Raw genomic sequence first — 20,428 nt, 5'->3', positions numbered from 1 at the left:
GATAGTAAAATCTTAATAAAGCACAAAGCACATTTACCAAACCCAAATAGTCTTAGTTTCTCTGCAGTAGGTCAAAAGAACAAACCTATATCTAATAATCAATGCTTTAGCTTGTTATCTCATTAGATATCCAATGAATTCAATCCCATTTATCATGCAAGCAAAATTTTAATGTTTCAGGTTACCAAAGACTTTGAAAGCTATCTTAAAAATTACCCATGAAATCTTTGAGACAGACAAAATTAACCATTATTTTAAGTCATCTTTTTGCTAACAAATTGCAGCAGAGATAACATGAGATTATTTGACATTTAGTAAACCTTGGTAGAATAAAAAATTCATATTTAATGCTGATAACTCTAAAGAAGTGTCCAACAAACTTAAATTACTTTAAACAAATATGTTTCACTTGGGTCCACTTAGAAAGACACTCTGATTCCCATTGTCAATTTTTACCTGGGAGATCAGTGCGAGAATCTTAAGCAGGTAGTCCGAGTGGGTGCTTTTTGCTCCTTGATATTGAAACTGGGAGGATAAGCCAATGGTATCTTAGGCACATAGCATAGGAACCATTTATGTAGGCTGCACCCAAGATGGTGCAGAAACAGAAGGGAGAGGGAAGGCAGAAGAGGCCAGTTGCCAGCAGAAGGCAGAGAAGGAAGATTCCTGGTTCTAAACCTTGTCAGCCTGGACAGAGTACCAGACACCATGTTTTTCTTTTAATTTTTTTTTTTTTTCCTCCAAAGTGGAAATATGGAGTCCATGTCAGGCCAGAGAAGACAGGGAACTTCCCTAAAACAAATAGAGTTTCCACAGCTGCTTGGGAATATTCCTTAAAGTTCCTGTCCTGAAGTAGACTAACCATAGTTGGCTCCAATTGTCATAGCCATTAACCTCAAAAAAATGAATGAGGGAGAAGTCCTCACATCTATTAGGAGGAGAAACAGAAAGAGTCAGCTTTTGTCATGTCAGGAGTGGCCTGTGTTTCCTCCAGTGACTGAATTCCATCAGGAGAAGGCCTATTTAGTTAATTATCATCAAATATATCAGGAGGGAGTTTACCAGCCTGGTTACTGACCAAACACATTCTGCAAGAGGCCCTTGAGTTCAGGTCTTGATTTAGAGCTGTGAAGGCCTGAACCTAGGGTACCTCCATCCATTTGCAGTGTTATAGAAGATCAGTCCTTTTCTACATTTTGCAATCCAAATCGTTTCCAATGGTTAAAAAGACATCCCAAGGGAGAGTCCTTGGAGACTGAAGATAAGCTCCCATGCTCCTCCTAGACAGAAAAGTAAAGAGAAATAGAGAGGGTCCATTACCCTGAGAATCCCCCCCAACTCTCGGGGAGTGTCCCACGTGCATCCTCTGACATATCAGAGGTTCTGAGGTGTCAAGTGATCCAAGGTGTCCCTCAAACAAAGTTGCTATGATCACTGATCAGCCGACTAAGGGCCCCTGAAAGCAAGATGCTAAGTGTTTGCCCCATTGCATTCTAGACTACAGATGGCTCCAGCATATGGACCTGTGTTTGCCTTGCTAAGAAGGTCGTGAAGAACTGCCATTTTTAACTCATGGGAAATACTGGAAAAGGTTTACAAGGGGGAATTACTCAATTTTATAATTTAAGTAGCAGTTAGTAAAGGATATTGAATAAAAACAGTAAAGGCAGAAATCCATCATGATCTAAGTGATACTCCAACACATATAGTCCTTTCAGCCAATTACCCTAGGAAATGGTCTCCAGTTGGGTTTTAATTCAGTTGAGTACTGGTTCTGACCAGCTCCCAGTGGAGGTCCTTTAGCCAGAAGAGGCTATACCAGAAATGTGGAGGGGATCACATTAGACCAATGAGGAGGAAACCTCACACAGGAGTCTTAAAATTGATGGCCATGCTAGTCACTTAGGTGGCTTCCCTGTGCCCAAAACAGACAGCTTTGTATAAGGAGAGGAATAAAGAGAGGGCTTCAAGTTTCTGGGTCTTATTACCATTCTGGCCAGTGTACTAAATTATAGCCAAAAGTCAGGCTTTCTCCTCCCCATAGAGTAGCCACAGGCTAGAGGATTTTAGCCCTAGCAATTGACATGAAAGTGTCCCAATAAGACCAATAAGTTCTTGAAAAGAACTTGAAAAGTTCTTGAAAAGTTCCAATAAGTTCTTGAAAAGTCCCTGAAGTGAGAGTAAAGGAAGAAAGAGTAAGAGTAAGTACAGACCAAATCTGCACTGACTCAGACCTCCAGGTGCAAAGACTCGAAGCCCCATGTAATGGCACCAAATGATAGGGTTTTAGGTGATGGTGGGGGGTTTGGAGCTGATGACCAAGAAAGAATTCTTGAAGATATCTTTGGTGCAAAAAGGCGATTTTATTAAAGCATGGGACAGGAGTCCTAGGCAGAAAGAGCTTCACTGAGATTGTGATGGGTAACAGATTATATACCCTCAGGTTGAAAGGGGGTTAGGGACAACAATGTCTCAAAGGAATTTTAGAAGCAAGGTTTCCAGGACCTTGAGGTGCAGGCTGTTATTAGGAAAAGCCATTTATTAGTGTTTAATAAAATCATGAGACCCTTCAGATGTATATCGGGGAGACATAAGGTTTGATTGCCAGCATACGTCTTGGGGGAGTTGAGATAAAGGAAATTTGTAAAGGAATTTTTACATATTCAAGTAGACTTACAGAATCTTGGGGGGCTAGATTAATGTTAAACCAAGATTCCCTTTTGCTCCTAGCAAGGTGTCATCCTTGAGGCAGATGAGCTCCTTAAGGAAGGTCACTCTGCCTGTTTCAAGGACTTGTCAATGGGAATTCAATTTTTCATTTGCCTTTCATTTCATTTGTCTTCCCACATCACCATGGCAAGCACTTAAATCCTTTTTGTTTGTTCTTGGGTAGCCAGGAGTGTCCGAGGAATATCACACATATCCCACCTGCAGTGGTAGAAATGTTGTTAGCCTGTACTTTGCCTTCAACGTGTCTTATTCTCCCTCATCAGAATCATACTCAATGAGAATAGGAATAAAAGGGACAATATAAGTGAATATGTAATGTTAAGGTTTCATCTAAAATTTTCTGGAGGCACCTGGGTGGCTCAGTAGGTTGGGTGTCCGACTCTTTATCTTGGCTCTGGTCATGATCTCATGGTTTGTGGGATATATCGAGCCTCATGCAACTGAGCCTGCTCATGTGTGTGCTCGCTCTCTCTCTCTCTCTCTCTCTCTTTCTCTCTCCTCTCTCTCCCTCTCTCTTTCAAAACAAATAAACATTAAAAAAATAAAATACAATAAAATTATCTTAAGTTCTGTATTTTCGTGGGCCCTGATGTCCTAATTTATCTTTATCCTAGGCAGCTTTAGTGTTAAGCTCTCATTATTCAAAAGTCTTTAGGTAAAAGATAGGTATTCAGTTATGCTAGGATTTTATCTGTCTTGCCTTCAACAAACAATAAACACTTCTGGCAAATGCAACCAAATCATAGACATTACCCCAAAAACTCAAGTGGACTTATTTCACTAGTTCATACCACATTTATATTGCCATATACAACTGGTTCCACATGCTCCAGTTTTCACAAAACATTAGATTTTTATTTAGGTCACTATGAGTTTCTATACTTTTATAAATAATTTCCAAATAGTTTGGTCTTAAATCCAGATGATTTTATTCATGCATAAAATTAACACAAATAATACAGAAATTTATAATTCTAAATTTTTTGAAATATCCAAATTATTATCTAAGCTAACTCATGCCGTACCTCATTTCATGTTCTGTGCTGATCACAATGGTAACCACAGAGAGAAACTGAAATGAGTACTTACAAATTTGGTAGGTAGGATCTAAATATATATACTTGACTGGTATGAGAAAGAAACCATGATCTTAAAGAATGTAGTAACATGGAGGACGAACATGCACTATCTGTTATACTATCCAAAGTAGGGAAAACAGGGAGTTGAAACAAAGTTCCAGATTGAATAGAGTTGCCAAATCTGACCAAAAATAACACATTTATCATAGGGGCAAAAAAGTGTCAAAATCAGCACATACTGGGAAAATTTATTCAAAATCTGTTACAGAAAATGCCTCCACACATTTGAATAGTAACATATCTTCCTTCATTGTTAAATTAAGAAATTTAAAGGGGCTATTTACAAACAAAAAGAGAAGATCACTGTCATTGGATGCTTATATGCAAATACGTCACATCTAAACTTTATACTTACGCATTTAGAGGGTACTATAAGCTATGGTTTCTAATACATTTGGAAATGTATATTATTATTTGTTATGTGAGTAATTTTAAAGTTACATAGTCTTTAGATTTATTAGAAGCCTACTGGAGATTTTTTTTTTTTTTATTGAGCGTTATTCTTTTTAATGTTTATTTATTTATTTTGAGAGAGAGAGAGGGAATGAGTATGCACAAGCAGGGATGGGCAGGGAGAGAAGGAGAGAGAGAATCCCAAGAAGGCTCTTTGCTGTCATCACCCAACATGGGGCTTGATCTCCCAAACCGGAAGATAATGACCTGAGCTGAAATCAAGAATGGGATGCTTAACCGACTGAGCTACCCAGATGCCCCTTTTGAGCATCATTCTGATAGTCCTCAAAACTTTAGCATTTTATTGCCTTTATCATAATCTAAGAAATCAACATACTATAGATGATAAATACAACTTGCTTTAAAGTTTTTTCTAGGGATATAGCCAAGTAGATACTTGAGGAAAGCAAGTTAATATGATTTATTCAAATTATCTTTAATCCTGTTTGGATTACTCCATTCATTTTACTGACTGCATTTTAACTATTTAAATTACCACTGGATCTTAAACCATTCTTTTCAGTTCTTTCTTATATATTTTCAATGTTAGAACTCCCTACCAAATCAAAGTTCTATTGTGTCTACCTTGAACAGCAAACAAACTGGTTTTGGCTACAATATGGAGTGAAGTTTGTTCATTATTTTTACTTACTTCAATTTTCTTATTTGAAAGTGAGATAGAATTACAATAACAAAAACAGAATTATGCAAACATGAGGAAGTAAATACACTAAAGGAAAATCACCTGGATTATAGAAAATTAATCCCTAGTGCTAAAAAAAAAATATCTAATGTGGACCACTATTATTTTTAAAGAAATATATTTCTCTGTATTCCTTCTAGGTTCCCCCCAAACTGGGAAGCATCATAGAAGCATTCTGTGGTGCCAAGTCAGAAGTATAAGGATGCTCTGTGTGATAAAGCTCAACTACAGGGATGTAACAATGAGCTTTGTAGAGAGCTCATAGGTAAATAAATGATAGAAATTCCAGACAGCTAAGCATGAAGGTTGGTGAAAAAGGCATCAGCAGGAGCAAAAATGTCAGGTCTCTAAGAAGTGGCTTACCTAATACCTAGGCAATAGAGAACATAATTTAGTCAGAAATTGCAGAGATGGGAGGAACTGAAAGCAAATATTCCTTTTGTGTAAAGATATGTGTCTAATATATATTCATATATATAACATATTAATTGTATTATTATTTGTATATCCCTCCTGTGTTAAAATATGTGTGTACATTTGTTATATATGGATATTAAATATATATAACTTTTATATATGAAATGTATATACTTAGATTATTATTTAAAACTGGAAAGCACATGGTAGAAAATATCTTTATTCATATTCTTTTGAGAATATCTAAAAATTTTCTCCTTGCATTTTGAGCCAAATATACTTTGGCCATTGTATTATTATGTTCTGTAATTCGATTCAAGATCAAAGAAATACACTTTATGATTCTCCTCCTAATTTCTCACTTTCTTCAAAGACAAGTTTATTAAAAATACATAGGAAGTGATTCTTACATAACTTGGTAGCATATCATGAATTGTCCAGGACTGTATAGGCCTTCTACATTGTAAAACTTGCTATACAAAGTCTATGAAGCATAGTATTTTCATCAAAAAAATTAATTAAGTCAGGAATTTTCTTATTAAAATTTCTCAAAGCTTCATTAATTCAGTAGTATGATTTGTTAATCAGATTAACTAGGAGTTATCTTTGTGGCATGGAATTAAAGTAATTCTCCTCACAACGTGCATGTTTCAGTGCAAATACCTGGTGGAACTGGGAAGATGAGAGTACATAATATGAATTCTAGCAGGAGGGAAGGGTGGCTAAAATCAATAAAAGCTTCCCCTAACAAGTGAAGACTTTAATTCTTTGCTACTATGTCACATAAGTCAGGTTGGTGCCTAGAGGGAGTAAAGACTATGTGAAGATGTGGTATAGATAAAATATTAAAGATATTTTTTTCTTTGCAGCCTTTAAGACGGTATTGCTAATTAACATTTTCCATAGGACTATTCCTTATTCTTTAAAGTCTATTAAAATTCTAAGGAAAAAAAAATTAAAAGTCCCTACAAAACTCTAAAGACATGTTTAGACACGTTTAGCATGTTTAGCTCATCAAAATGAATTCCAGCCTATCCCATGTGCCAGAGTTATAGTGTTGGGAAGGACATACAGTCTAAAGGAGAAAGTGGTGTAAATACATATTTATTGGGATAATACATGTTGGCATTTATTGATAGCATTGACATTAGTCAAATAATATATATATTAAATACAAAAATAAATACTTATAATAAATAAGGAGCAAGATAAAGAGCAAAATGTGCTTAAGTGATTTCAATTTATTTTACTGAACTTTTGCATGGTATTATGATGACACAAATATGACAAAATCAGTCCCTGTCCTAAAAGAATATAAAAATCTGCTTAGAAAATAATTTTTAAAAGTATACAAATAACAAGGATTCATATCAAAGCATAATACTCTGAAGATAGGAAAAGAAAAAGTGTTCTATCAGTTCAAAGGAAATTAAATAATTATAACTTTCTTTATGGCTGATATTTTCTACTGTATTTCTACTATTAATTCTATTGCAACTCACTTGCATAATAATCATTTTATTTTTGCTTCTATTTCTTTTGCAATGAGCATGTATTACCAGTCTGTATTTTCTAACTAATTAAAAATAAAAATGGTGGAATTTAAATGATAGAATAAATGACTATGACAGGAGGAATGAAAGTGTAATGGGAGGAAGACAGCACACTGTGTTGGAAATATTAAAAGTCCAGTCTAACTGGAGCAAGGAAAAGTCAGAGGTCAACTCAAGTAAATTGTTATTATTGGAAGGAAGACTTTGAAAAGAGATTCAGACAGCAATAATTATGAAAAGAAGCTTAACTTAATAACTAGAGAAACAAATTACAGCCTAAAAGATAAAGTTTTTATCAAAAGGCATTTGTATTTAGAAGAGCTAAAGCACAATGCATATGCAGTACAATTCCATGTGCATTTTCTATAGATTTTCTGCATCTCAATAAAATCAATTGTCCAGTGTTCACATGTTAAATATATTTTTTCATGCTGTTTTTCTTATTCTATTATAAATCCACCTTTTGTTTGAAACTAACAGTCACACAATCATTCGTCGAGTCTGATTGGTAAACGTTTAGAAACTTTTAAAAATGAAAGGACTTAAAAATTAAAGATGTTAAGTAAAATGGCAAAAACAAATTATCCATATGCCTGCAGGAACGTATAAATGTTTTCCCTTTGCACTTTGACCAGAAATGCATTTTGGTCATGCTTATTATTGTGTTATCAGTTGCAATCATCATCAAAATAATACCCTTTATGATTCTTCATCTGGCTTCTTACTTTCTTGAAAGACAATTTCACTCAAATTCTTTGGCAGTATTTTTTACCTGACATGATAGTTTATAAAGATAAACTTAATAGGGCTAGTTTAAGTGATGAAGTTTGGTATAAATATACAAATACAAAAAAATTAATAATAATCACAATGAAATCAAATAACAAAAACTACTGTATGATAGAAAACTGATGAAAACTGCGATCACTGGCTACTCTGATAACCTCAGAAGCAGTCACTTTGTGGTTAATCTGGGCCCTAAGTTCCACATGTTTCTCTGCTGATCGCCTCTCTTAGTATTTACTCATTACGTTGCTCCTTTGTGGCTTCTGTTCGCCTGGTATCTAATACCATCTTCCACGTAGTCATGGATCTTCACGGGCCCTATGATATTTTATGAAATTTCAGTGCCAGTTTCAATTCCTGTTTCTAACATCTTATTATCTCCACCTTCCCATTGAAATTCCAATTGTAATTTGTTATTATACTAATCTAAATACTGTTACTTATCACTGATTTTTTTTTTTTTTTTTTCCCTGAACAGGGAGTCCATTTACAACTTAAAATCTTGCTAGTTGCAGGAGTATCAGTGACTGCTAGCAATGGCGCCCTCTGTAGGCGGTGGGTGCCTAGGCTTCTGAGGAGCAAGAGGGAGCTGCTGACAGGGCAGCTCACAGCACAGACGCAAAATGAATGAAGCCCTGGAGACGGGCAGCTAGCTCTCTAAAGTCGTTTGGCTTCAAGAAATCGAGGATGACTCACAAGCAACTGTGTTCAAGAAAATATCTTTATTCAAAGACCATTACAAAATACACACACTAGCATCCCTAGGGCTTTAGAATTATTCTGTCTTCTGCAGTGGTCTGGTGCCCATTCAGTGGCAAATAGAATTTCTCGGGAACTTCCCCTTGCGTGATATGTGCATATATGTATATACATACATTTTCTTAACACTTGATTTTGAGGCTTTCATTATCTTAACTCATTTTCTTTTATACGCTGTTCCTTAACCTCTTATTTCAAATGTTAGGTATAAATCCTCCTCAACATTATACTCTTAATTTTTTTTTAATTTTCTACTTTTAAATTTCTCATCTTACCTGCATGCAATTGTATACTTGTTATGGGCTCTTATTTTTACATCATGGTGCTAATATTTTATCTCTTTCATCTCCATTGTGTATAAATTATGTTTTCTCTACTGGAGTTAAATTATACTTATTTAAAAATGTATTATCATAATCCCTCTTATAGTCTTATTTTAGCTTTATATGCTTCTTAATAAATTATTCTTATTTTGTATTTTTGTTAACTCATCTCTTTTTTCTTGAATAAATGAATTTTAAAATAATTTCTTATTATATTGAAAAATTTGAAGCATATACACTGGGAACATATCTAAGACTGTCTGGAATTCAATTAAGTTGTGATCAAAATCCCAAGAGAAGTTGTGTGTAATTCAGCAGTGTGATCCAAAATCTCTGGAAGAAGGATAAAAAATACCCAGGAACATTCGAATAAGAAAAATAAGCATGGGCATCAACCCAAATATCAAGATTTACTATGAAATCTCTAGAAATTAAAATATTAAGTTAAGGGGGGGGTGTACCTTGAAAACTTTTAAAGATTATGGTAATGAGCCTGGGTTTTATCCCAGTTGTCATGAGAAACCTTTGGAAAGTTTTGTGCAAGTACATCATGTGATCTGATTTTTATTTTAAAAACATTACTCTGGTTGGAGAATCAACTCCAAGGGCAAAGTATGGTATCAGGGAGACTAGTTTAGAGATCACTGCAGTTGTTAAGAAGACTATGGTGTTGGTCAAAATGTGGAGATAGTAAATATTTATTAGATTTAGGATAAAACTTTAAAGTGGGGTCAGTTAAATGTGTTAATATAAACGAATCGCATGTGGATGTGAGTGAAAAGGAAAAATTAAAGTTTAATTCTGGTTTGGAGCCTAAGCAACTGGAGGCTAGTGGTGAATTTACTGAGTTAATAAAGAATGAGGAAGGAGTAAGTTTGAGACAGGAAAGTCAAAGGTTTGTTCTTAGGTGGGTTAAGTTTAAAATGTTTATTAGACATCCAAGTGGAGATGTCACGAATACAGTTGGATGAGTCTTGACTCAAAGGTCAAGATATAAATTTGAAATCATCAATGTGTTTTGGTACTTAGAAGTGTAGTTAAAGGATAACAAAGAAATTACTCCAATATTTAAAGAGAAAAAGATGAGAATCTGCTTATTATATAAGAAACACCAAGTGAAGTATGAGAATAACATGGAGAATAAAGCTTCTGTTTCAAGAAGAGATCAGCAGTTTCAAAAAGAGCGCAGAGAGGGGCACCTGAGTGGTGCCTGGGTGGCTCAGTCGGTTAAGCATCCGACTTCAGCCCAGGTTATGATCTCACGGTTTGTGAGTTCGAGCCCCGCATCGGGCTCTGTGCTGACAGCTTGGAGCCTGCTTCGGATTCTGTGTCTCCCTCTCTCTCGCTGCCCCTCCCCAGCTCATGCTTGCTCTCTGTCCCTGTTAAAAATAAATAAACTTAAAAAATAATTAAAAAAAAAAAACTTAACTAACCTCAGTCAGTTAGGTATACAACTTTGGCCAAGGTTATGATCTCACAGTTTGTGAGTTCAAGCCCCAGATCTGGCTGCTGCTCTCAAAGCAGAGCCCACTTCAGATCTTTGGTCTAAGTCCCTCTTTGCCCCTCCCTTGCTGGTTCTCTCTAAATAAATAAACAAACAAACAAAAGAAACAAACCTTTAAAAAAATGCTTAGAGATGGAGTAAATGAAGGTGAGTGTGGCAATCAGCTTGTCAAAATTAAGATTTTATGGGACAATGGCAAATACTATTTCAGTGGAGTGAGTTTTTAGTCTGTTGAGGAAAAATAATGGATACCAAATACAGATAATTTTGCAGCATTTTGGTACAAAAGGGAGCTGAGACATGAAGTAGAAACTGGAAGAAGATCCATAGTCAAGGGAGAATGATTTTAACAAAGTTTTTGTGATGGGAATATGCAATATAAAGAGGGAAAACTGATAAGGCGGAAGACAGAGAAGATAAAACCAACAACTTTAGGAGTAATCCTTGAAAAAGAGGAGATGGAATGAGATCCAGTGCACAAATGAAATTGTTGGTATTTAAGGGGAATAGAGACAGATCACTGATTAAAAGAAAACATAGGAGCATTGACACAGGCAGGTAAGGAAGGTTAGTGCATTGATTAGTAAGTAAATGTAGTGGTTTCCCTGTGTTGAATGTATTTTATTGAAATAAGAAACCAAACATCTCTGAGTGTGTGTTTGGTAGTTGAAGTACTATGAATACTATGGTTATTTTCCTTCACAAACTAAATAAGTTAGATAATTTACAGTGGTACTGGTTTCTCTTATTATTATTGTACATATATTTTTTGTTTTTGGCAATTATTTTATTTTATTTTATTTATTTTTTAGTATAATTTATTGTCAAGTTGGCTAACATACAGTGTGTACAATGTGCTCTTGGTTTTGGGGGTAGATTCCATGATTCATTGCTAACATACAACACCCATTGCTCATCCCAACAAGTGCCCTCCTCAATGCCCATCACCCACTTTCCCCTCTCCACCAATACCGCCCCCCATCAACCTTCAGTTTGTTCTCTGTATTTAAGAGTCTGATATGGTTTGCCTTCCTATTTGTAACTATGTTTTCCCCTTCCCTCACCCCATGGTCTTCTGTTAAGTTTCTCAAGTTCCACATATGACTGAAAACATATATGTGTCTTTCTCTGACTGACTTATTTCACTTAGCATAATACCCTCCAGTTCCACCCATGTTGCTGCAAATGGCATGATTTCATTCTTTCTCATTGCCAAATAGTATTCAATTGTATATAAAAGCACATCTTCTTTATCCATTCATTAGTTGGTGGACATTTAGGCATTTTCCATAATTTGACTATTTTTGAAAATGCTGCTATAAACATTGGGGTACATGTGGCCCTATGAATCAGCACTCCTGTATCCTTTGGATAAATTCCCAGTAGTGCTATTTCTGGGTCATATGGTAGTTCTACTTTTATTTTTTGAGGAAACTTCACAGTTTTCCAGAGCAGCTGCACCAGTTTGCATTCCCACCAACAGTCCAAGAGGGTTCTCGTTTCTCCATATCCTCGCCAGCATCTGTTGTTTCCTGAGTTGTTAATTTTAGCCACTCTGACTGGCACTGAAGTGGTGTCAAGGTGTGGTTTTGATTTGTATTTCTCTGATGATGAGTGATGTTGAACATCTTTTTATGTGTCTTTAGCAAATGGTGCTAGGAGAATTGGACAGCAGCATGCAGAAGAATGAAACTAGACCACTTACACCATACACGAAAATAAATTCAAAATGATTGAAAGAACTAAATGTGAGACAGGAAAACATCAAAACCCTAGAGGAGAAAAAAGGCAACAACCTCTTTGACCTCAGCCACAGCAATTTCTTGCTCTACATGTCTCCCAGGGCAAGGGAATTAAAAACAAAAATGAACTATTGGGACCTCATCAAGATTAAAAGCTTCTGCACTGTAAAGGAAACAATCAACAAAACTAAAAGGTAGTAGATGGAATGGGAAAAGATATTTGCAAATGACATATCGGATAAAGGGTTAGCATCCAAAATCTGCGAAGAACTTACCAAACTCGACACACAAAAAACAAATAATCTAGTGAAGAAATGGGCAAAAGACACGAATAGACACTTTTCCAAAGAAGACATCCAGATGACCAATATTCTATTATTTTTAACAATTTTTTTTTTTTGCTTCTTACTGAAGTAAAAGCATTTATGAACTGGTATCCTTCAGAGAATAAGAAATATTTTTAATGCCTGTATTTTTCTTGAGAATTAGAGAATTAGATTAAATGACCTCTTTTTGCCTGAATATATAAGATATTCAAAAGACTGCATAAAGTTTGGGGAAATTATAAAAGCATTAGAAACTTCTCCTTGAGAGGTAGTAATCCAAGTCTGATTTAATTAATGCAAGACTTTGGGGTATACCTTACAGTGATCAAATTGAATTAAAATATTGCAAAATAGCAGATTTCTGCCAGTTCTGAGTTAAAATAACCTTGAAATTTTTGGTTTTATGATATGCATTCAATGTTAATTATTCAAGGAAAATCTAACATAATTACATTTAGAATGAATTACCACATAAGAAAACTATTATGCTTGCATAAAAGGGTCATAATTAATTCAAAATATAAATTTATAGTTAGCATATGGCAACCTAAGAAATATAATTGATCTTCAAATCAAATAATTTTTAAAGAGTAAATGTAATCATTCATAACATTAAATAACTATTGATTTAGGTTTTATTCATATTGGCAGACATAATACATCATAAATTTACTTATAGTTACTAAAGGCATATCTAAATCAATAATTTATATTTTCAACATTTCTCATCTAGTTACACCCTTCTCTGTTGGGTTATAGATCTGAAGAGTCTTCTATAATTGCATATGTGTTTAAATGTTGTTTAATACATCTAGAAGATAAGTTGAAAGAAACTTTGAGAAAATCCTTACCCTGAACTTTTTGGCAATCTGCAAATTGTTGATAAGGATATGAAAAAATAAAAACAGACTCATCATTTAGGCACTATGGAATCCGTCAGGGACTTTTATTCCAACACCTTCCTAAATTCATTCTCAGTTAACTTATCCTGAGGCAACATTAACCTTTATTCCCCTTCTAATGCTTCCTCTTCCCGTTCTTCTCATTTTCAATTCTATATTCGTATCCACTTAATATATAATGTTTTACATATGGTGCCATGAGTTTTTAGAAAGAACACTAGTTCTAAGAAAGTTAATAAATAAATTTAAGAATAAATATATAAATACAATGTCATAGGTTATATGATTTTCTACTTAGACATAAAAGTAGAGTAGTATTGAATTATAATCTGAAGGCATAACAAATAGGAAACCTTTTCCAGTTCTCATTTATATTTCAATCCTTGTCACTAGAATAGATTAATGCTGTGTTAATTTCTGTCTTTTATTAAATTTTGTCATAAGAAATGAAGCACTGGAATTTTTATACCCCAAAGTGTTTAACAGTTAATGAGCCTGATTCTCTCATTGCAAAATCTACTGTCTAGAACAAATGTCAGATAGACACCGCAGAAACAACTGACATGTAGTACAGTTTATCAGATGCATTTGATCATTTTTCCTAGTATACCTAATCACAGTCTATCTGACTGATATACTGTTTCTGTTACCTCATTCATGGTCAATGTAGATTTGTTAACTTTGATTGTTTTAAAGCCAGTCATAGATGTCCACAACAATCTAATCAGCCTTTCTCTGCTTCTTTCAGTCATGTAGAACTAACATATAGATACATACTCAATGCTACTCCTCAAGGAGATTCCTAAGTCTTTTAATTCTCTGGTTACTAAAACTGTTGCTTCCTCTGTGCAGTACAGCCAAATCAATCATGTTACCTTGTGGATTATTTTACCAAGTGATTATACAGGCTTTTAGTTTGCTCTGTTTACCTATGAGGAAAATAAGACAAATTCCCCTAAGAAAAAGCTAAAAACTAATGTGAATTTGAATATAGGTAATTTTGGAATAGGTAATTCAGCATCATTTCAATCCTATTCTACCATTTCTTTTTAAATCACTTGGTCCTTTAAAATACTAAACAATCTTCAGAGAACAGCTTTCACCAAAGTGATACTTGTCCAAAAAGAAAATATAATACATTCACATACACACACTTTTAAAACCTCTTTACCATAGAATGTGTACTAGCTTAGTGTCTACCTTACTGTTTCATTTAATATTGCTCTTCCCTGAAATTCAAGCTCTGAAATGTGTATGTTGAATATTCTAAATAATTTCTTAGTAACCTATTTACAAACCTATCCTTGTGCTATGCATAGATTCATGCTAAACATATATTAATTCATTATAATAGCTAAAGTCACATATCTTGTCTATGTCAATAAACTAATATACAGTAAGTATTATTGGACTCTTTCCACAAATTAGGCCTATTGACATAGTTAACCAGGGCTCTAAAGGCATTTTATTTGCATGATTTCTCAAGATTGTAATGTGATCATATCAAACTTTACCAGATGATTATTTTATCCTTCACCATGTTTTAACTCTAACTTCTCTCAATGGAAGAGTAGAAATCCCCAAGCCTTGAATTCTCAGTATGTTGCTTAAGATCGCAAACCATTTCTCCTGTCTGCTAATTGATCTTTTCTCATTAGAGTTTAATTGTGCATATTCTTTTCATACTTTTATTTAAAGAAGTTACCATCTGTTACTTTCTATTAATTCTTTTTTTTTAGTGAACTTATTTAGAAAGTGTGAATATTTTACCATATTTAATATGATTAACTGGAAGAAAAATCTAGCAACTTTTCTTTCAAGAATTCAAAGAACTAAAAAAAATAAGTAAAACTATGTGACATGATTCGTAACCATTTTATACCAGTAAGGTTCATCAAAGAATATTTTGTAGCGGACATGACATTGATATTGGAAATAAGTCAGTCATTGTTTAATTTCTAATTCTGCCACATGCTAAGATTTGCCAATTTATAGAGTTTGTTGTGGTATTTAAATTTAAAATGTATACTGTGTTTTAAAACTAGTTGACTTTCTTTCTCATATTACAGAAGTCAAGATTCAATCTCCTCCAATAATTAAAGTCACTAAGTAAAATTTGGTAACACTAAGTAAGAGATATATTTTCTCCATTCGGCTAATTCTGGGATATGACTTCTGATATATTTCAAAAGGGAATACTCTTCTAATATTTTTTCAAAGAAAATGTCCTTCCATTAATACCTGAGGTTTAAATATAATACAACAGTGAGATCTATTTTATATAATCCACTGTTAATACTCGTGTCCTGCAGTGGTCATCAGATGCATTGGTGCTTATATTGCTATTACTACATTTCTTCTAAATCAGTTTTTTTTTCTTCTGACTTATTTTTCTCTAGCCATTTTTTTGTGCATTTGGATTTTTTGGGGACATTTAAGCTATGTTTTGTTTATTCATTCTTTTTTTTAAGTTTGTTTATTTTGAGGGGGAGAGAGAGAGAGAGAGAGAGAGAGAGAAAGAGCCAGAGAGAGAGGGAGAGAGATAATGCCAAGCAGGCTCTACACAGTCCACACGGAGCCTGATGGGTGTTCAAACCCATGGAACTATGAGATCATGACCTGAACTGAAACCAAGAGTCGGATGCCTAATCAACTGAGGTACCCAGGTTGCCCCTCCAATACTCATTCTTGAAATGTATCAGAGGCACTGACCAAATTGAATTTGGAAAGGATGCCCAGAGTATAGAGCTGCATTGGATATCCCTGATGATGGCAAAAACTCAAAAATTCACACCTTATTTCACTCTCCATGCTATCCATCATCTAATCTTCTGGATATTCATCAACTCAGTAGGGACTTGTGACCCATTCCCCACTCTTCCCTCGTGAGTGTTTTATTGCATATAAGTGACAGAAAGTTCAGGTTTATAAATCTTACTGCATGTTTCATCAATCTTTCCTTTACTTGCTATTACAAAACACTTACTTCTCCACAAAGCCTATGAATTATGTATTGGATTGTCATGTAGTTTCTCCATATGTGCTCATAAACAAGGTCTGTTAGCTCTGTGTGGCTTTCCATGCCCTGCCTTTAGTACTCCATCTTCCAGCTTGATAACCATCACAGAAAGCTTATTGCATGCAAGAAGTTGGACACTAAGCAAATGGTCTCAAAAGAAGTGTATAGTTATGTATGCTGATACACGCTATGAGTGGGAATAAAAAAGATGTAGTAAATTGGTAACATTTCAGGTGTAGTTTAGGTTGAAGAGTCATGGAACTTCTCTCAAAATTATACTGAAAATGTGAAATATAAATAAATAAAATAACAGTTCATTTTTTGTTGGTTTAAAAAAGCGTGACATCATAATAGCTAGAAGGGAGAGAAAACCAGTCCTATGAGAGAGTCCTATGAGACAGAACCAGTCCTACCAGGTATTAAAGCATACCACAAGTATACTACACTTAAAACAAGTACATGAATAGACTTTTCAATGGAAAAGAATATCCAGAAATAGAGCCAACTACAGATTTATTTGAATCTACTACATGATAATTGGTTGTAGCTCAAATCACTGAGAAAAAGATAAATTTTTGGAAAATTAATGGTGCTGGAACCACTGAATATTTTTGGAAAAAGTTAAAACTTTTCACACCATACTTAAGAATACACTCCAAATGGATCAGTGATGTAAATATATATACACATATTCAACATGTATCACAGATACCGGATTACTATTTCTAATATATAAGGAATATTTTAAAAACTGAGATAAAAATCCAAAAAAATTAGGAAACTGGGAAAAGACATAAACCAAAAGATATATAAAAATAGAAATATATGGATTAAAATTCAACCTCATAATGAGAGATGAATGAAAATACACTGAAATTCCACTTCCCATCCACTAGATCAGCAAAACAGCAGAAGCTTGAGTATTAGCAAGGCTGTGAGAAATCAGGCACTTACAGATTTTGTGTGATGGGAATGAAAATTGATACAATCCCTTTGGAGAGGAATTTAACAATGTCTAACAAAACCCCATTATATATGCCTTTTCCTTTCTTTTTAGCAATCCCACTCATAGGAATGCATCTTGATGATACAACTTCAGTAATACAAAAATTTGCATGAATTAGATTATTCAGTAGAACATTATTTGCAACTGCAAAATATTGGAAAACAATACTAGGAGATTGGGTGAATATACTGTAGTACAAACACACAATTGAAAATGTACAATTATAATATCAGCTGTAAAAAAAAAGAAGTGTTTATGTAGTGAAATGTAATTAAGTCAAATGAAAAGAATACTAAAATATAAAAAGTTATATACACATATGTTTATATCATATATATGTGTATGTATACACATGTATATATATCCATTGTATAAAAAGGCAGGGAAAATAAGATAGCATGCACATATATGTTAACTTGTGCAAAAGAAATACAGAAGGAATAAACAAGTCAGTATTAAATTGGTTACCTACAAAGAATTAGGAGAAATGAGTAGAAGATATACCTTATTTTTATACTATTTTGACTATAAGCATGTTAATGGTCTACACTTTCTTTTTAAAAATTTTTTGTTTATTTATTATTGAGAGAGAAAGAGAGAAAGAGACAGAGCATGAGCGGAGGAAGGTCAGAGAGAGAGGGAGACACAGAATCTGAAGCAGGCTCCAGGCCCTGAGCTGTCAGCATAAAGCCTGACGCGGGGCTCAAACCCACAAACTGCGAGATGATGACCTGAGTCGGATGCTTAACCACTGAGCCACCCAGGTGCCCCGATGGTCTATACTTTCAATAAAATAAAATTAAATAAATAAAAAATGCAAAGATAGGCATATAAAAATGGAAGCAAACTTACATGTATCCAGATATATTTCAAATGAATGCCATAACCATACTGAAGAAAGGAAAAGAAAGAGACAGAGAAAGAGACAGAAGAGAGAAAGACAGAGGTGTAAGGATGGAGGGAAGAAGTGACAGAGAGGAGGAGGGAGTAAACAATAGAAGAAGGTAGAAATGGAAGAAAAAAGAAAGAATCAAAATAATTTGGGAACATAATATTTGACAATATATTCTAAGTCTGGTGGGATTGAAAGTTGCAAACAGATCTTGAGATGTTTTTAGTAGGTTTATTTTTTGTAGTGGTATGGGTAAAGAAATCCAACGGGTAAAGAATGTTGGACCTATTATAGGAGTGAGGAAAAGACTGTATTTGTTGATACTTTGGGAAGCCAAGGTTCTCACTAAGGAAGACGAGATGGCAAATATGAAATAGAGGAAGCAAGAGAGAAACATGTGATGATGCATAGAAACTGGAGGTATTAATGTAAACTCATGATTGCTAAAATATGTGTATCATCTGCATAATTTTACGTATGGGTATTTACACTTATATGTATATACATATCTTTGTGTATATGCATGGTGATATGTACATTTGTATGAGTGATGTGCATTTGTATATATGTGCTGTGTATATATGTATATGCTTGCATATATTTTCTAGCACTGTCCCCTAAAAGGGCTGTGTAACAATGACATGACACTCAAATAGCAATGAGCACATCTAGTACCTGATCTTAGTCATTGATATCATTCTTTACTAAAAGGAACCAGGGATCCTAAGAGAAATTCATGATAGGGCTGGGTCAGAGTATGTATAAAATAAGCCCATACTATATTACACCAGAAAAATGAAGTAGTAGTAAAAAATAAAATTAAATAAAAAAAATGATATTTGGGCCATGTTAATGGCCAATTTGGGACAACTTGGGGAATGAAGTAATTCAATACATTAATGAATTATACATAGTTAAAAATAGAGATGTATGAGTCCATAAGGATAATACAACATAAATCAGAATATAAATGTATAACTGAGGAAGAAGGGAGGGAATTCTGGATTTGAAAAACCAATGTTATACTGTTACATTAAGAGTGAATTAAGAGGGGTGCCTGGGTGGCTCAGTCAGTTAAATGTCTGACTCTTGGTTTCGGCTCAGGTCATGATCTCACAGTTTGTGGATTCCAGCCCCACAAAGAACACAGAGCTGACAGTGCAGAGCCTGCTGGAATTCTTTGTCTCCCTCTCTCTCTGCTCTTCCCTGATCACTCACTTTCTCTCTGCCCCCCCCTCTCTCTCTCTCTCTCAAAATTAAACAAAAAAAAATTAAAAATCTTAAAAAAAAAGAAACAGTGGATTGAGCAAGAATCATCGGTGGATGTTAAAACTAAGGGGGAATTATAATGAGGAGCAGGTTGTTTGCTTGTTCTTAGTGTTTTACTAAAAGCTGCTTACTGTTTGCAAGGAAAAAATAAAATGCTAAATATGGTGAAGACATTGGAAGATAACTTGATAAACTCATCAGATTTAACATCACCAGTGGGGAGAGATGGGCACTGTGTGCTTCCAGATGTGATGCTCTGAAGAGGACAAAACTCCACCTATCAAATTGCAGCCAATATTAAATATCCTAATTATAATCACAAGGAAACATTAGATAAACCCAAAATGAAAAAAGTTCTATATTTTAAAATGAGGGTGAAACAGTAATATTCAAAACCATCAATTTCATGGAAAACAAAAACTGTGGGAATGTCCCACATGCTACAGGAGGCCAAAGTGCCATGGTACCTAGATGCAATACCTCTCTCTAGACTGAATCCTCTACTGAACCAGAAAAATGTACTATAAATAGCATTGTAGCATCAATTGGCAAAATTGGATTTTGGGGGGTGCCTGGGTGGCTCAGTCGCTTAAGTGTATGACTTTGGCTCAGGTCATGACCTCACAGTGCATGATTTTGAGCCCCATGTGCTGACAGCTCAGAGCCTGGAGCCTGCTTCAGATTGTGTCTCCCCCTCTCTCTGCCCCTTCCCCACTCGTGCTCGGTCTCTCTCTCAAAAATAAGTAAACATTGGGGCATCTGGGTGGCTCGGTTGAGTGTCCAACTTCAGCTCAGGTCATGATCTCACAGCTTGTGGGTTCAAGCCCCGCATCAGGCTCTGTGCTGATGGCTCAGAGTCTGGAGCCTGCTTCAGATTCTGTGTCTCCCTCTCTCTCTGCCCTTCC

Source organism: Herpailurus yagouaroundi, unplaced genomic scaffold (genome assembly GCF_014898765.1).
Source record: "Herpailurus yagouaroundi ecotype Mexico unplaced genomic scaffold, PumYag 139, whole genome shotgun sequence".
Classification (NCBI taxonomy): domain Eukaryota; kingdom Metazoa; phylum Chordata; class Mammalia; order Carnivora; family Felidae; genus Herpailurus; species Herpailurus yagouaroundi.
Note: the sequence above shows the minus strand (reverse complement) of the source record.